At 36.6% G+C, this 14637-nt stretch overlaps 1 non-coding gene across 1 annotated transcript; it reads right to left on the reverse strand.

Annotated features, from left to right (window-relative positions):
• Positions 1-218: 218 nt before the first annotated feature.
• Positions 219-291, reverse strand: TRNAS-ACU (transfer RNA serine (anticodon ACU)). Its single transcript has one exon. It is a non-coding gene; the product is annotated as a tRNA-Ser (tRNA).
• Positions 292-14637: the final 14346 nt, after the last annotated feature.

Raw genomic sequence — 14637 nt, forward strand, 5'->3', positions numbered from 1 at the left:
TCTGTAAAAAATGTATATTTCCCTAATAAGTTCAAGATCCGGTGTGTAAACTCATGTTCATCGTCTTAATTGGCTATTTTAACATAAATGGTTTTTTAAGGTTTTCAGACAAGTTTTCTTTCGCAAGTATTGCTCCATTTTTTCGCTTTAAATGTTATTCTCTTACGCTCGTATGATCAAGACTAAGATCACACTTAATATTCGAGGACTAAAATTCGCTCCGGCGCCGGGGATCGAACCCGGGTCCTTGGTTCTAGTTACCAAGCGCTCTGACCACTGAGCTACGCCGAATTCAATCCACAGCACCGGATCGAATTTTCCTCCTTCAATGTTTCCCTTTATGGCCTGACTCCATGTTAGGCATAATATATATTGACGTATATATGTCTCCTCAAATATTAATTGTCAATATTACAGATATTATTCTGTATGAAAAATTAATAAATCTATAATATTCTCATAGCTAGCAGTGCATAGGCCTATATCTGTACAGATTACTGTGCACTTAACTGCGGAATCCCGGCCAAACAAGTCACTCAGCTGAGTGCGCCCCTAGTATAATGGCAGTTGACATTGGACATATACGTCAACATATATGCCTTACATGGAGTCAGGCCATAAAGGGAAACATTGAAGGAGGAGAATTTGATCCGGTGCTGTGGATTGAATTCGGCGTAGCTCAGTGGTCAGAGCGCTTGGTACGTAGAACCAAGGACCCGGGTTCGATCCCCGGCGCCGGAGCGAATTTTTCTCCTAAAATATTAATTGTCAATATTACAGATACTGTATTATTCCGTATGACAAATTAATAAATCTATAATAAGATCACATTTGCCTGTGTCTCATAATCCTCCAGTTATCCCTACCGTATAATTGTAATCCTTCGCTCTGTAGCTACTTCGAATATATCGCCATGTACACTTATTACTTTTAGGTACATTAGAAACAAATGTGAAATTATTGATCAATTAAAGTTGATTACTTTTTTCATTGTTGAAAGGAAGGGATGAGTTATGTGTTCCGGCTTGTGACGTCTGCCACAATTATAGCAGTTTTGCATCTCTGCTCTAATTAATACACTTAACATTAAATGTGGCAGTGACAGACCAACTATTATGTCATCTGCCCTCTTTATATGGAAATTGAATCTGATCTCATTTAACTTTAAATTGTGTTTGTCTGTTTGTTATTGACTGCCTTGATATTTTTTTCAAGTTCCAAGCTCCGCGTCTAAAAATGTAACTTTTTGCTACATGCTTTATATTCTAAAGCTTTATGCTAGGTTTACACGGCGACAGTTTAGAGCGAGAGAAGATCTAAAGTATCAGGAGAGCTCTCTAACGGAGTGTTTACACGGTGACAGAATATAGCTTCTCTAAACCCATTAGCGAGCTCTCATGAGATTTATATAACTCTAAACTCTAATGTTACTCTCCGGACCGTTTACATGGTGCAGACAGTTTAGAGTGAGGGAAAGTGATACGACCATATAGAAAAGAACAGGCTGGTCAGAACAACTATGGCAGAAACACAACGTTTTTCGGCCGCTGTAGTTTGCAATTATTCTGAATCGAAGAAAGCAGAGGAGAAATAGATCTACGTGGGAAAAACCCTGGATATTTCGCCGGAACACGCATGGAGCTTACACATCGGACGTCTGTAATTGGCAAAAAAGACACAACTATGAGGATTGTCATTAGTATAAAGGAAAGGCTGTTGGTCACATTACGCTTCCTAGCAACAGGTTTATACCCTAAACACATTATTTTATTGTTCTTAACAGAATAAAAAATAAACATATGAAAATGGTAGACTACATTGCTCATGTAAAATGTATTAAGTTTATTTCATTATGTTCGAAAAGGTATGATGTATGAATTGAGTTTATAATATGTAATATCTTTTCATATAAAAAATGACAACCATTTATTTTAATATAATTGATACGTAGACGTTTTGAACTTACGTCTATTGACCATAAAATATTGTACGAAGCATTTAATACGCAACGATGAGTCCCTTAAATGCCCCAAATGTCAATGCCAATAAGTGTTCTGCTACAAATATCTAGAACCGAACAGCTCTCTGAGCGGCGGAATTGCGTCTCTACATTTACACGGCGAGAGTTTAGAGAAGAGAGGGCTAGCGATTATAGCTGAGTATAGCTCGTGCGGAACCTGGTGAAACTTGGAGGGAGAGAACAGTATTGTGGTGTGGGATCGACTACCGACCGATGTTATGTGACGAGATGCAAGCGAGACTAAACAAGCGTTACCCCCTCCACTCTTAACCGCCCGTAGAACTGGTTTCTCCATCAAGGTCAAGCTTCACAGGTTTCGTTCGAGCTATATCACCGTGTAAACGGTTTTTAGAGTAGGTATCTCGTTGACTCTAATTAGATATTAAAGAGACTAAATAGAGCGACCTTGAAAACTGCTCTCGCCGTGTAAACACCCTGGACAAAGAACTCGCATATGCTCTCAATTCTCATTATAGCTACTCTAAATTATTCAACTCAGTTGAACTTTTTCATAAACTCTCGCGACAGATGCAGTATAAATGACGGCCAAAAACAATGGAGTGTCGAAGACACGAAGATTGATTGAAGCATATCAATTGAAAAGTTGTTTGTGGAATGTGTTTAACAAGAATTACAAGAATAAGGACCTTGAGAAATCAGGCATTGTTAAAATTAGCTGAAACTGTTGAGGCGTCTGAATTTGGCTTTTAGTTTTGTTAATTTATCGTAATTTGGTCGTAATTTTAGCAAGGTCCATTGTTTTAGTTGTTAATTATTTTGTGGGTTTCATTCTTGCTTATTTATTTGCTGGAGGAGGTACAGCGAAAGCTCCATAACCTCCAGTAAGTCCGAACTGTAATAATAATAATAATAATAATAATAATAATAATAATAATAATAATAATAATAATAATAACAATAACAATAATAATAATACTATTATCACTATTATTATTAATATTATTATATTATTATTAATATTATTATGTTATTATTATCACTATTTTATTATTATGATTATTATTGTTACTATTATTATTATTATCACAATTTTATTATTATTACTATTATGTTATTATCACTATTGTTTTATTATTATTATTATTATTATTATTATTATTATTATTATTATTATTACTGTGCAATTATCACCATTCACTTGATGTGGAATATTTTCTATATTCCTTTAATACTATTGATAATGCATCATATTAATAATAATAAATAACGCTCACCTAGTACATTACAAACAAATCACATAACTGGTACAATGGAGTCTGTACCGGTATCTGTTAACAAGAATATAGTTATAATTTAACAAAACGAAATAGGCACAACTATTACACTGTATTAATAGAACCATTATAAACACAATATAATGAAAGAAGATGAACAATGTTATGTCAAAATTATTGTTTTTTTTTTCTTTGAACACTCGGTCTCTTTTGAGGAGCTTAAACGCAATGTCATTTTCATCGCAATTTCTGCACACTTTTTTTTAACATTGGAGGTAAATTGGACTTTGGCCCTTGTAGCAAGAATATATATTTTTTCCTCTTTAATTTTGGGGGGCACAGAGCACATCTTCTTCTTCTTTTTCTTCATCCCAAGAACCACTTCTTCAGCTGCATCCGTTGCCTTTCTTTCATCAGGAAGCCTGAAAATTGTCTTTATACAGAGTTCCTACAAAAGATCTTTCCGGTTTCGGACACATGTAATTTACGTGCTATGAATCTGAGGTGCATGAAAATAGTACCAATGGAAAGAGAAACTCCAAACGTTTAGTTTCTTCACTTAAAGATGTTCAATGTGCCCCCCCCCCCATTTAGTAACACGGCACACATCAAGCCTACAGTCAAGTTCCACGTAGGTACGCGGATTTTCCGATCTTCAGATTCTGAGGTTATGTCTGTCCACCTTACCAGAAAGTTGAAAAGTGACGTCGACAGAAAACACCACGGAACGAATAAATTCATCATCGTTTTCAATTAAAGTCTACATACTTGTGCAAATATTTCTTCGTAGCACTTTGTCCTCTGGTATTAGGGCTTGCAGCAACTGTAGTAGGTATGGATGGAGTCGCAACCGCTTGCGAAGAATCGTGCCTTTAAATCTGTGTACCATTTACGGATTTTAGGCCCACTGGGTGGATCTGCACCAAACTTTGTTCGGTAATGCTTTTGCACATTAATAACAGACTGATTCACATGAAAATTAAGCTCTTCTGTCGTCTATAGCAGCCATTTCGCCTCAACAATGAACAAATTTGTTTATATGCACTATTATGAGGCGTGTTATCAAGTAGGGAAACAATGTTAATACAACTAAACTTTTTGAGTTTCTCTTACCATTGGTACTATTTTCATGCATCTCTGATTCATAGAATGTAAATTACATGTGTGCCGACTTGAGCTATAATTTGCACATTTTTGATGAAGACTATCAACTCCGTCCTTCGTGCAATTATAGTATTCTATACGAATAAATAAATAATGGCTCACCCAACAATATTAGTAACGCAAGTGCTATGCGCGGTCAGGTTACACACTGCTCAGACGTTAGATGGGTGATGATGTCATAAAAACGCACTGACCAGCCTATTCTTCTCTAAATGCTCTCTCTCAACACTTTCTCTCACTCTAAACTGTTTGCACCATGTAAACGGTCCGGAGAGTAACTTATAGTTTAGAATTATATAAATCTCATGAGAGCTCGCTAATGGGTTTAGAGAAGCTATATTCTGTCACCGTGTAAACACTCCGTTAGAGGGCTCTCATGATTCTTCAGAACTTCGCTCTGAACTGTCGCCGTGCAAACGTAGCATGATTATTACTTTAGACCTGTATTTCAAGAGTTATGCGCAAGCTTGTATAATCTCGTACGCAACAGTCGCGAGAGTTAATGAAAAAGTTCAACTTAGCTGACTAATTTAGAGTAGCTATAATGAGAGCTGAAAGTATATGCGATTTCTCTGTTCAGGGTGTTTACACGGCGAGAGCAGTTTTCAAGGCCGCTCTATTTAGACTCTCTATTTAGATATTAGAGTCAACGAGATACCTGCTCTCACAACCGTTTACACGGTGATACTCAGCTATAATATCTATCTCTCTTCTCTAAACTGTCGCCGTGTAAACGTAGCATTATATTCTAAAAAGTTTCATTCTGAAACTCGAATCCGACGTTCGTGTTGGTCTCTTGTCAGTCAGCTAATGTTTTTTTTTTTATCAAAAGAACCAGGTTTCATTCTTGTCAGACTCTCTATTGTGAAAAAACTGCTTTTCAATATGAACTTTCATATCATAAAGACAGTATACTTTTGAATCTCAGTTTTTTTTTCATTATATGTTCTAGTAAAAATCTATTTTTAAAGCTTACAATGTCAATTATCAAAGGTTCATCACCAGGCTTCGAGACTTCGGACCCAATAGAGCAGTTCAGTGGGAAATCTGCATAACGGCGTACTGAGTATAGTGGTAAACCGTACAGTGGGTGGGGGTACTGTAGAATAAATGCCAACAAATACGCAAAGGAAAACGCTCTGGATTTGAAGGTTCTGACGAATAATTTGGTTTTCATACCAACTGTATCTGAAACTATTACACGGTTAGAGAAGTCAGAGCAAGAGATGACGGAAGCCCTCAAATTAATTTAGAAAATGATGCAGAGAATTAATCAAACACCAAGTACACCGGGTACTGAACGTGTAAAACAGAAGTGGAAATCAATTTTATGTAAAAAAAAATAACGGCTATGGAACATTATGTAACATAAACAGCAAATTAGTGGACATAGAGTCACCCGAGAATAAAGGACTGTCTCTTAGAGACTGCAATGATGTTAAGTTTTTTTTTCGTTTTGCTCCTATAAAGTCAAACTTTGGCAGATAACCGAAAAAGATTTACGTTTGAGACACTGAAAATGTATCTTGTAGCACACTGCAATTCGATACTGTAACTGCACTTCCTAAAGACGACTAATAGGATAAATGAAAAAATTAAAATTGCTACATGCTTGTTTCCACCATTAACACTGTGTATAATTAAACACAAATGCTTATAAAAGACAGGAGAATAAATGCTTTTCACATTCTTTTGAAATTATCATTGTGTAATGTATATTTACTTTCAGAATGTACATATGTGTGTTTCCCCATACTACCGTTTTCTACTCGTTGTTACCTCAACACATCTCTATCTACCTGCAGTGAGTCAACAACCTATAGTGCATGCACAGTAAACTTATTGTATCGGGTCCAAAGTGTCGAAGCCTGTTCATCACATATTTCAAGTATTTCTTGCTTGCTAGAAGATTTTTAGTGTGTTATTAAAGTAAAGCCCTTCTTTCAGTACCGGTACGTCACTAATATTTATAATTACAGCAAAAACATCCTTGAGTCACGTTGAAATGCTAGGTACAATAATCGTTTGTCACCATCTCTCTCACGCGCCATTTAAGAGAGATGTCAGCAATGCAATAGTTTTATGACTGCGAAATGCGTATCAAATATAATTGACTATTAAAGCAAAAAACTGGAAACCTTGTTCGGCTTAGTCAGTGTTAAGTAGCCTACAGATACCGGGACCAATCTGAGCGATCGGCGCACATCGCAGCTACGTCACAACTCCGTACCCGAACTAACAGGATTGTCTGGACTGAAAACGTTGGTCGTAAGTTAGCTTATCTCTTACATGTTGTTCCATCTCGGTGGAAGGCAACTTTGTTTTCAGAACACTACCCACTCGCAGCCCCCTTGCCTCACTCCACCCCCTCACCCAAGCATTGTAACAGTCGTGCAACGGTCGCCAAGAGCAGTGATTGGTCCCGGTATCTATAAACTCATTTATAAGACACTTTCGATTTCCTACCGGAAATTGTCAGTTTTGTTGTTTACATGAACAATACTGGTTCCTAGGATAATATTCATAAATCTTATCTGCATGCAGTAATTAATGACAATATTTCTAGAAAATATTACACAAGAGTCATTCTTTGTATGTAGTTGGCACCGCCGTGCGAGAAGATGCTGGTAAAATGCAAATGGCTGGACAGCGAAAAAAACTGCTCAGACATCTTCCACCTGTCCAAGTCCGTGATGGGTGTCTGCTGCTCCTTCAACTATTTCGCACTCAAGAAAGAATTACGGATGTAAGTTTCCTAATATTAGTTATGTGTGAAAAACAGACACCATCAGCGAACTTAACGGATACACAACAAATATTCAGGTTCAAACTTATGAGTAGAACCCGGAATTTTAGGCACTGAAATTTAAGAATGACACTGAGTATAGATTTAATTTAATTTAATTTTAATTTAATTAATTTATTTAATACTTTACACTTGAGCTACATTAGGTATTGCAGCCCGAAAGAGCAGAAGCTCGTGCTTGGGCGCAGTTCAGATCAGTTATACAAAATATATCACAAAATTACGGGAGTTCATTGAGCACAATAACATTAATAAATGGTAAAATACATACAGCATGTAATAATAGGGTCTATATACAAATAGAAAATACACAAGTACATAAATATTAGAGTATAAATTTTTAACTCAATTAGCTTAAGCAATTAAATAATTAATCTGATTTTTTTCTTAAATCTATGTGTGTTAAGTGTACTTAGCTCAGGGTAAGCTCTAATTAATGCATTATATATTTTGGGTCCAAAATTCCTTCTCTGTTTTAATCCAGCAGTTGTGTGGCATTTGGGAGTATTTAGAAAGAAACTGTAGTTTTGTCTCGTATGGTATTCGTGAGGATCAAATTTAAATTCATTGTGGTTTTTATGGAAGTAAATCAGCAATGTTTGTTTATAAATTTGTTCCAGATTGATACACCAAATTCCTGAAAAATTAATTTTGTTGGGTAATCAAAAGGTTTATATAGATAAATTTTGATAATTCTTTTTTGGAGCAAATTTAAAGGATGGAGAGTCGATTTAGCCATTCCTCCCCAACCTAAAATACCATACTGAATTATTGATTGAAACAGAGCTAAGTACACAGTACGCAGAACATAAACAGGTAAATAAGAGCGTAGAATGGAAAATTTGTGGATTGTTTTACGCAATCTGTTACACAGGAAGGAGATCTCCTTGTCCCATTTTAAATGTTGGTCAATAATAATGCCTAAATATTTAACTTGTGAGGATATACTCAAAGCGTTACATGAGCAAGTAAGTAGGTTACGATCATGTATTGTTATACTTCTATTATTATTCATTTTTAGTTGCTCAAGGCCATGTGATGTTCATGAAAATGGTATTCATTTTGTTTTAGAAACGTTCAAAGAAAGTAAGTGAGCATTCAGCTATTCTTTAATAATGTTAATACCACTTTTAGAATTTTGATAAGTTTCATTCCAACCCCAACCGCTAAATATGACCACAGTATCATCCGCATAAGAATACAGAGTACCAAATAGATGCGGTGTCCGCGAAGAGGATTTTTAAGCCTAGTTCACAAGAGTCCGATACGTAATAATAGACAACAAAGTCACAAGGACAGGGCAATGGATTTTGTAAATTGTGCGCTAATTTGTAAGTGGTGGTGAAGAGGATTAAAGATCTTTAACGGTACCAAAGAGAAAATACTGAACGGCAAGAACGACTCTAAAAGGAGTGTGGACACGGCCTAGTGCCTAAAGTTCCGGGCTCTACTTATGACAGTCCAAGTGGAATTTGTAGTGTATAGAATTGATTTTGAGTTACGTTTGCTTGGTATATTCCCACTTTCCCGCTCATCAGACCTACTTTATTTTCCTTCTAACATGCATACAAGTCCCTTGACCTAGCGTCGTGGTCTAAAGCAGGGTTGGGCAGAATTATGCACTCTGTGCTTGCACGGTGTACTACGAGAGAAGTGTGCTTATAGAGTGCACGAAAACCGGTTTATTCAAGTTGCGGTACGTACTGTATGTTTCAAAAGAAAATGTTATTCTGCCAAACTAAATAAGAACACAAAGTAATGAAACACTTCCTTAAACACAAAACAAATCATGTCTGTTGCACATTAATTCATATTACTCAATTTCTCACGATTTGGAGAAACTGTATTAGCACAAGCTATGCGAAGAACTGCCGTTAAAAGCCCATCATTTCTTGTTTGAGATTTGTTTATTTTCGCAATAGAAAATAACTTTTCACATCTATAAGTGGAACCAAATAAACACAAAACTTTCTCACACAGCTTATGCAGATTGGAAAAGCGTCCTCTTGGGAATCCGTCGTAAAACGGCACAAGACTCGACCTTGAATCATATTTCGCTCGCATCTCTCGATCACATCGCAGGTCAATCAATTCACACTATAATGAAGGGAGGACGTTATCAATAATCAGTTGGAATCAGAACATATAGCAAAAATACGCAAATCCATTTCCAGGCAATCTAAATCGTGGAACCTTGATGTAAATTCCTCTAATAGACCGGATAGAATACATACGTAAATTTCGAAATTTTCATTGTTCAAAATTCTATGCGCTTAGATAAGGATGGGAAATGATATATTTTGCCCTTTTGCATTTGACGTATCCATAACAGCAATTTCTCCTTAAAAGTTGAAATTCTATCTGCAAATTGTGTATTAAGAATTTCTTTTCCCTGAAGTCCTAAATGTAGCTCATTTCAAAGCTGTAAGATCTGTTGTAGCTGCTGGCACACTACAGCGTGCTGCAGCGCTCGCACTTGGAATTCCCCGTGCGCACGGAGGGCAAATGCACTCAAACACCCATCGCTGGTCTAAAGCATTCTACCTAGAAATCGCGTAACGGAATGTCCGCTGGTTCGAGTCCTGTTGGGGAAGAAATTTTCTCATAAAATTTAAATCACTATGGGACCGGTGCCCACCCAGCATTGTGATAAATTTGGGGAGTTACTTTAGGCAGCGAACACCCATTTCCGAAAACCAGCTATAACTGCTGGGGGAACCACCGTGCTAGCCACACAATAACTCCGTACTGGTGGGATGATCGTTCACCTCTTCTGAGACATGTGGACGAGAGGCCAGCAATCTGCTGGTCGGATCTGGCCCTCTATGGTGTGTCGTGTCCAGGTTTTATTATCATTCATGACAGGTAGCAACGAAGTTTTACTGTCGCTTTTAAAAATTAGAGAATCGATGGTAAAAGCAACATGCATGCATCTCAAAGATGTAGATATGAATGGCATACACACGCACGCGCACGCACACAAGCACATACTGTACATACATAACACACACAACATGCACACATAACATTCATACATATATAGGTCTAGTAATACATACATACATACATACATACATACATACATACATACATACATACATACATACATACATACAAACATGTCCGCACCTGTGGAATAGCGTCTGGCTGCGAAACCAGGTGGCCCGGGTTCCATTCCCGGTCGGGGCAAGTTACCTGGTTGAGGTTTTTTCCGTGGTTTTCCTTCAACCCAATATAAGCAAATGCTGGGTAACTTTCGGTGCTGGACCCCGGACTCATTTCACCGGCATTATCATCTTCATCTCATTCAGACGCTAAATAACCTGAGATGTTGATAAAGCGTCGTAAAATAACCTACTAAAATTAAAAAAAAAATACATACATACATACATACATGCATACATACATACATACATACATACATACATACATACAAGGACGCAGCAGTATGCTTTGACAAAATTCCAAAAAGTATAATTCAAACTGAAATAGAAGAAGAAGGAAAACTAAAATGGCAAAAAGAATGGGACAACACCACAAGGGCAGCGATAACAAAATCCTACTTGCCTAATGTAAAAGAGAGGCTTAAGATGGAATTAAATATTACTGCCATCTTCACGTCAATGGTGACAGGACACGGAATGAATAGAGCCTACCTACATCGATTCAAGTTACTGGAGAGTGCAACATGTCCGTGTAATAGCAGAACCACAGTCTACTACATACAGTCACGAAGCTCGAGTTTTGAGGGTGCTAGAAACAATAGACTGTGACGGTACTATTTTGCATTGCCTGTAATGAGGCGATATTAGCGATCCTAGTGGTGAGCAACTATCTAATGTTTGCATATTTACTACGTATTGAGCTTGGCGACTGTATATACTAGACTGTAGTGGAACTCAGACTGTAGATCACTTGCTATACGATTGCACAATATTAAGGAAACAAAGGGAAATTCTAAGAAACAGCATTTCGAAGACAGCAAGTTGGCCACCTACCAAATATCAGCATCTTCAACCATTCATCACTTTCATCAATTCAATAGACTTAGAACAATTGTAGGAATGCATTTATTGTTTTTATAAAGCGTAAATATTTTATACCTCGTCTTACTATTTGTTTTAAAAACTCACAATTGTAATATATTCATATCATGTATATATACTTTCTTTTCTTTTTATTTAGGTTAAGACATATATACGTATTTGTAATAATTCTGTATCTTCCTCAGGTATGATCAATGTAAATAGGCGAAACAAACTAAATCGGGAGTATTCACCAATACAAATCCAAATGTATATTTATAGTAGGAAAGAGAAAACCTGATAACATGTAATATTACTCTGTAATGGAGCATGTTGTTCAATAAAAAAACATACATACATACATACATACATACATACATACATACATACATACATACATACACACATACATACATACATACATACATACATACATACATACATACATACATACATACATACATACATACATACATACATACATACATATACAATACGCGCATACTATGGTACATGCACACAATACTTACTTACTTAATGGCTTTTAAGGAACCCGGAGGTTCATTGCCGCCCTCACATAAGCCCGTCATCGGTCCCTATCCTGAGCAAGATTAATCCAGTCTCTATCATCATATCCCACCTCCATCAAATCCATTTTAATATTATCTTCCCATCTACGTCTCGACCTCCCTAAAGGTCTTTTTCCCTCCGGCCTCCCAACTAACAGTCTATATGCATTTCTCGATTCGTCCATACGTGCTACATGCCCTGCCCATCTCAAACGTCTGGATTTAATGTTCCTAATTATGTCAGGTGAAGAATACAATGCGTGCAGTCCTGTGTTGTGTGACTTTCTCAATTCTCCTGTAACTTCATCCCTCTTAGCCCCAAATATTTTCCTAAGCACCTTATTCTCAAACACCCTTAACCTATGTTCTTCTCTCAAAGTGAGAGTCCAAGTTTCACAACTATAAAGAACAACCGGTAATATAACTGTTTTATAAATTCTAACTTTCAGATTTTTTGACAGCACACTGGATGACAAAATCTTCTCAACCGAATAATAACAGGCATTTCCCATATTTATTCTGTGTTTAATTTCCTCCCGAGTATCATTTATATTTGTTACTGTTGCTCTCAGGTATTTGAACTTCTCCACACAATACATATTGTATATACTACATGTGCTTACACGCACATATACACGAAAACGCATATTTTTCTAATATAGAGAAGTTCATCTTGTTCTTCAAGCATAGGCTCTCCTCGGAAATATTGCCAGCTTATCTAACCAACAATAGTATTACCCAATACAAATGTCTGAGTAGTCTCATCAGATAATTTCAGAATTTAAAATATGAAATCGCTGATGTTATCAATGCACACGCGCTTATCTCAAGCGGCTTTTCCTTGCTCCCTGTAACAGGAGTAAAGTGTACTCTACAATCTACATCGCCTGATGGAAATGCCCACTCACTCCGCTGCGTCTCGAGTGACAGAGTTTCCGGTAGATTCCGACAGCGAAATAAAGATGTACCTTCTAAACTTAGAGCCTTTTCACACTAGGACACCGGTGACGGTCACTGACGGAGATACATTAGTTTGAATTGGAGCGTTCATACCGGGACACTGCAGTGTCTCACCCAGTCACAGTGTCCCAGTAGTGTCTCCCCCTCTACACATGTGTCGGATAGGGTCACTGTGTCCAGACCAGTCACTGCTCGACATACATTGCTTTGAATTGGAGTTTTCACACTGGGACACAAATCACAGGACATAGCTTGCAGATTGCCAACAGCATTCACTCAGTATTCGAGCACAGTGAAACTAATCTATCCATACGTGAGTTTAGATTTGATTAACACGGAAGATTTTATAAGTGAAATAGAAAGTCGACCTGCTATTTGGGATGTCAAAAGCGATAACTATAGCAATAAAGTGGTGAAAACGAATGCTTGGCAAGAAATTATAGCTAAGTTTGTGCCTGATTTCAATGAGAAAAGTATGAATGAAAGAAGCAAAATTTGTACCTAAGTTGCATATTTTCTTTTCCACCGTAAAAAATTATAAATTACATTTCATATGATGCTAAGTAACGATATATGCAATATGGTTTGTAATTTTGTTACCATATTAATTTAAAATGGAAAGTTATATTTAACAATACGTAACATTTAGCATTGAAGTACAGCTATACACATCACAACTACAATGATAGAAAAAATACACTTAAACGAAATGTTAACAAACAGTAAGAATAAAAGCATTCGATATATATATATATATATATATATATATATATATATATATATATATAACCGCATAAAGGAATTTAAGAATGGATATCAGGCAAAGGTAAACGTGATCAAGGACGAGAATGGTGACTTGCTTGCAGACACTCATTCAATTCTGAACAGATGTAATAACTGTTTTGGGCAACTACTAAATTTAAATAGGACAAATAGAAATGATCGGGACGAAATTCAAAACAAACTGCTGAGCCATTTATGCCCGAACCCACACTTTCTGAAGTCGGAATTGCGATAGAAAATCTGAAAAAGTACAAGTCTCCAGGTATCGATCAAATTCCAGTAGAATTAACACAAGAGGGTGGAAGTGCATTATCTAGCGAAATTTATAAACTTGTACCTGCTATTTGAGAAAAGGAAATTGTACCAGAACAATGGAAGGAGTCAATAATTGAACCTATTTTTAAGAAGGGGAACAAGACTAACTGTAGTAAATTCCAAGGTATGTCACTTTTGTTGACGTTGTACAAAATTTTGTCCAATATTCTTTTGAGAACATTAACTCCATATGTAGATGAAATTATTGGGGATCATCAGTGCAGTTTTAGGCGTAATAGATCGACTATTGATAAGATTGTTTTGTATTCTGCAGATATTGGAGAAAAAATGGGATTATAAGGGTACAATACATCAGTTATTCATAGATATAAAAAAGGCATATGACTCGGTTAAGAGAGAAATTTTGTATAATATTCTTATTGAATTTGGTATTCCCAAGAAACTAGTTCGATTAATTAAAATGCGTATCGGTGAAACTTACAGCAGAGTCCGTATAGGCCAGTTTCTATCTGAAGCATTTCCAATTCACTGCGGGCTAAAGCAAGGAGATGCACTATCACCTTTACTTTTTAACTTTGCTCTAGAATCGCCATTAGGAAAGTTCAGGATAACACAGAGAGTTTGTAATTGAACGGGTTACATCTGCTTTTTGTCTATGCGGATGACGTAAATATGTTAGGAGAAAAATCCACAAACGATTAGGGAAAACACGGAAATTTTACTTAAAGTTAGTAAAGCGATAAGTTTGGAAGTAGATCCCGAAAAGACAGAGTATATGATTATGTCTCGTGACCAGAAT

The sequence above is a fragment of the Periplaneta americana genome, chromosome 16 (assembly GCF_040183065.1).
Source record: "Periplaneta americana isolate PAMFEO1 chromosome 16, P.americana_PAMFEO1_priV1, whole genome shotgun sequence".
Lineage (NCBI taxonomy): Eukaryota > Metazoa > Arthropoda > Insecta > Blattodea > Blattidae > Periplaneta > Periplaneta americana.